The sequence below is a fragment of the Patagioenas fasciata genome, chromosome 10 (genome assembly GCF_037038585.1).
Source record: "Patagioenas fasciata isolate bPatFas1 chromosome 10, bPatFas1.hap1, whole genome shotgun sequence".
NCBI lineage: Eukaryota > Metazoa > Chordata > Aves > Columbiformes > Columbidae > Patagioenas > Patagioenas fasciata.
Window position 1 is genome coordinate 17,434,617 of NC_092529.1, and position 5,060 is coordinate 17,439,676.

Consider the following 5,060-nt stretch of genomic DNA (forward strand, 5'->3'; position numbering starts at 1 on the left):
GTGTATGTAATAAATCAATCATTACTTACTTAATAACCATAATGTTTTCCTTTCGAGTCAGGAACTCATGAGAAAGTCCAGGATTTAAAAGAACAAAATTGACAGCTCTCTGGTCATTTAATGTAAACTGTGTTTTATTGATCAGATTTGAAAGCATTTAATATTAGCTTCATGGAATGACATCAGCTGAGGATGCTGTTTTCCCTTGGAGACAGCAGTGGACAGTACAAACCCTGTCTGCGTGGCCTTGGTCCCCACGGAAGGGACTTGGTTGAGGACATCCCAGATCCCGCTGAGTCAGCACTCAGCTGAAAATTTTTACCTTATGTTTTGCACATAGTAAAAAATTTTACTTTTTTGCAAGGTTTTCTGGGTTTTGTCCCCTCTTAATAATACAGTGTTCTCGTATTTACTTTCTAACAACTCTCCAATATCATACTTACATACTTACACACTCTTCTGTTGGCAGATCATTTTTATTAGAGCAGTTTATTAAAGCATCTTTCATGAGAATATATGCATTGTAATGCTGTGTCAGAGCACTGCTGCACGAGAAAGTTTTCTCCTGAATGCAGTAATACGGTGATTCGCTTGTCGAATTTTGTGCTTGGGACATTTAAATGAAGAAGCATGAAAAGGATCCTGTGTACATCCTTGTGCAAATCCTACTATGGGCAAAATTTTATTGGACGTCGACACATGAAGCAACTACAGAATTCCCTTGCAGCTTTTTTGGCCCCCAGCATATCCTTCCATCTCTTTTTAAACTCCTGTCATCTAAGGTTCGGGGTTTTTTTCTCCTTACTAGAAGAGATGACCAAATTTCTCTCCCTGGGGACAGGTGTCAATTTACCCCCAGTATATTCTGTTACTTTTCTCCTCTTGGTGTTAACCAGACCTGGGCTGGCACTGACATCCACAACTCATCCCTCCTGGGCCTCAGCAGCACTAAGATTGCATCAGAGGTGGGGGCAGATGTCATTGTGCATCGCGACACTTCTGCCAGTCACTCTCCAAGCCACCACTTCACAGAGAAAAGCTTTGTCAGGCCATTGTAAGCAGCTCCATTTCATCTTGTTCTTTTTCACTATTAATTATTATTGGAAGCATTTTCCAATTAATTAAGAGACTCATGTCAATTGAAGAGTAGGGCTGCATCATGCTCTAGGTGTATTTATTTTTCTGTGTGTCTGCTCATGCAGGTTACCTGAACCCCTGGAGTTTTTCTAGCTTCTTTCTAGAATTTGATGTTTATTCTTTGTGTGCTTTTCTAGCTCGTTAATGTATTAAACACCGACAGTGACACAGATCTTTGATAATCTTAAAAAATAACCAGCTATGCCTGTCTCTTAACCAGTTCTTGAGCCATGGCAATACTCCCTCTCTCCTGGATATTTCAACTCGTCAACAGACCCTCGTCAGTGCCTTTTCCCAAGAAATTTTCAAAGATTATGTGATTTGTATGTGAGTTTCCCTTGTTATTGTGCAGATTAGCTTGTGGAAAGGTGTAGTTTTCCTCTATGGAAATCTATTGCTCACCTAGGGGTGTGTAACAAAATAATCAATCTCTTTGTGCAAAAAAAAAATCACAGCTGAGGAATGGATTTGTCTTGAGCGTTTCTCAAAAAAAGAGGACACCTGAGGTTAATGAGGAGGGATCTCTGTGTTAGCAGCTCAATTGCTCTCTCCTTGCAGAGCTTTTGGGTGCAGCCATCTGGCCCTGATAATCGCACTTTTCTCTGTGCTGCTGGCTCTGGCGATGCTGCTCTGCCTCTTCTGCCAGAAACACCTGGGCATCCCCGAGGCCACCGCCACCATTTGGATTTGATTCCTGTCCACATTCCCAAATCTTCTGTTTGTTTTTTTTTTTTTCTTTAAATGTGATCTCTTCCTGTGGGAGGTAAATTGCATCGCCGCGATGTACTGCAGCCCCTAAAACCTAATGGTCCAGGCAGAGTTTACTGCTAAACTTTGGTCCCCAGGAGATGGGAGTTTCTCTGGCTGGAAGGAGCCCTTCCAAAAGCCGTCTCTTGAGTTGCTAAGAAACAGCTTGTCACTGTGGCAGGGGCTGTAATCAGTTGTATACAGGTAATTAGAAGTCACTACTGCTTTATTATTAACTATTTGTTGATTTTTTTCAAAAGTAATTTTCCTCTCTCTCTCCAGAGCATACAGCACTCCTGGTACATCTGCATCAATTATACATCATCTGTGTGATTTTTCTTCCTTTGGAAACTTGGCTTCCAGAGGCTTTTTCTCGTGCTCTAGCCATGACCTAACCCTCCTTTGCTGAATAATTCCTAGTGAGACAACACAGTTTCCCCGCTGTGTTTTCCATGCTACCGTGTTTCAGCAAGGCAGATAAATCAGGCTGTCTCCCATCACCAGGCAGCCTTGTTTGCTCAATTTTGCCATTCCATTTCTGGCTTTATTGAATAAGCATGTATTTATGTACCTCGTGTCCTTTTTCTGCCTGCCCATTTTTATTGAACTTCTCTGCCCGTCGCACAGTTGGGCTTTCCTGACAGGGTTTTGGATCTTAAAATGCTATTTCTTCAGACCAGCTGTCACTTCTGTCCTAACCTTGTCCCATGATATCTCTGTGCATCGCTTACGTGTCTAGCTCTGCCTGCTGGATCCAAGTGCTCCCTTGCCTTCTCCTCAGCTTTCTTAGTTTTAGTACCTTTGTATGCCAAATCTCGCTGGGTTGCACCCCCTCTTGTCTTCAGTTAAGAGGTGACCCTCTTGTTTTAGGCACTCTCCAAAAAATTACACCCATACGATAGAACTCCCCCGTGGCCTTATGCTTGAACTCCTCTTTATGCCGATACCTTACGCAGGCAGCATCAAATGCTACTGCACTCCTCAGTCTTAGTTCTTTTTCCCAGTGACAGAAACACAGTCTCCAGCCACAAACCTGCAGGTCTGTTTTGATAGACATTGGGCTATAACAGAGCCGCAGAGTGTCACCGGCAGGGCAGGGACCGGCGAGCAGCTCATGCTGGCAATTTTGAGGGAGCCGCATGTTCAACTTGGCTGCAGCAAACACCCAGCAGCGGCGTGGGGAAAGATGAGTAAGTTTTACCCCGTGGTGGGGATCTGCTCCCAGCTGATGTTATTCCTCACCCAATGAGTCCAAACTTTAGGACTGGAGAGAAAGATTTTTCTACTGATGCATGCGTTTGGGAACATTCCACTTGGAGGGATTTTTCCCCATTTATCTCAGGAGAGGGCTGTGGAGCTCTTGGGATGTAGGAAAGCAGAAAACTTTTTCCCTAATGGCTCACAGTGCTGCTTAGTGACTGCCTGCCAGATCCCATGTTGGGAGATGCTGACATCTGTAGGGCTGAAAGGTGGCGTCTAATGAAGAAACGTCAGGATGCGAATGAGGTTTCTTGTCCTGCGCAGCCAAACGGGGGGATGTTATTTATAGCTGCTCACTTGCACCATGAACACCTGTAGAGACTTTATTCTTCAACCGCTCAGTGGAATCACAAATGACAGAAAGAGCTGAAGATGTAATGACCCTTGAGGTAGGAGAAATTATTTACCAAACCGTAGATAAGACGACTGTTATCTCCTGTACTGTGTTTAGGGCACCCAATCTATTGCAGATGTTACCATAGTCATGCTGTTCAATTTAAAATTGTCCTGCATTCCTTATGTCTCAAATTCTTTTCTTGGAAAACTAAATCCTTTCATAACCTAAATGCATCAAAGGAGATGAAAACGGCTGGTTCGTGGATGTATATGGCCATTCCAAGGGAGCTTCATGTAATTGTTTTTTAAATAGAAATACTTGCTCTATTTTTTCTGGCCTGGTTCATCCTGGTTTTGTTGTTTGCCATATGTTTTCTGACATATGCTCCTTGTCTAGCAATAAAAAGCTACCAAGGCTAAGAAACGTTAGTTCGTTTCTAACAGGCATAATATGAGCTCTTCTCATTTTGTGGACTTTGCAAACTCATGAGCAGATATAATATAATACAGGGATTATAAAGGAGTTCTTACTGTTGGTTTCCTGGAATAATTTTCTTTGTGCATGGGTCAAAATGGTAAAGATTAACAAAACTATTAGTTATTGGAGACAGTAGTCCTGTCTGTTTACCTTTAGCTTTTAATATCTGTCTCTTAAAAGGGCAGATAATGCTGGTGTGAGAACACCTGCCACTCTTTTGAAGTAACCGTGGTCCCTACAGCCAAAAACCTCATTCACTTTGGACAAATCTTTCACCACCAAACACCCAATATGTCTTTCACGACTGAAATCAGGCAAGGATTCCTTCCCCATCTGTGTATGCAGAAACTGGTTTATACTTGCGAGACATTATATGGCTGGTCACATTTTTTAGGTGTGCATTCAGCTGCAATGCTGAGCAGCGAGCTGTGTATGTCTGACCGGTGTGAGGTTTATTTATCACTTACCAATCAGATGTGAACCCTAATTTAAATTTTCCTTCTGAGACAAGGGTTTTGGAAGCACTTAAAGGATGTTGAACACATGCAGCTGGAGATAGCCCTGGGGATTAATTTCACCCACAGCTTTGTCATTCTGCTGGCAAGACCCACAATACAAGAGGCCGTTTACCCTCCCATCCTGAACTGTTTTTCCAGTGACCTGGTAATGTTGGGCAAATCAGGGTGTTTTCTGTAAACTGATACTGCACAGTGATAATCAGTCACATGCTAATGGAGTGGCAATCAAAGCTGTCAAGGAAAAGGATCTACATGCAATGGCTTGATTATATTTGTCCTAAGATACTTTTATGCTAAAGGATTTTTAAGTTTTAATCAGTCAGCATTAACTGTGATGCTGTTGCAGTTGATCATGGAAAGTAACTGTTGATTGTACTAAAAGCATTAAGTGACCTCTACTAATTAAAAGATAGTGTCAGTGCAACTGAGTGGAGTACCTGGGTCTTTAGCCTTTTAGATAGACATTAAATGAAAATCAAAGAGTTTGTAGGAAATAAATGTGGTAAAGGTAAGAGACTTGTGGAAAAAGTAGGTCATGTTTCAGGAAAAGTTATTTAGCCCATTAATGATACCTAATATGCCGT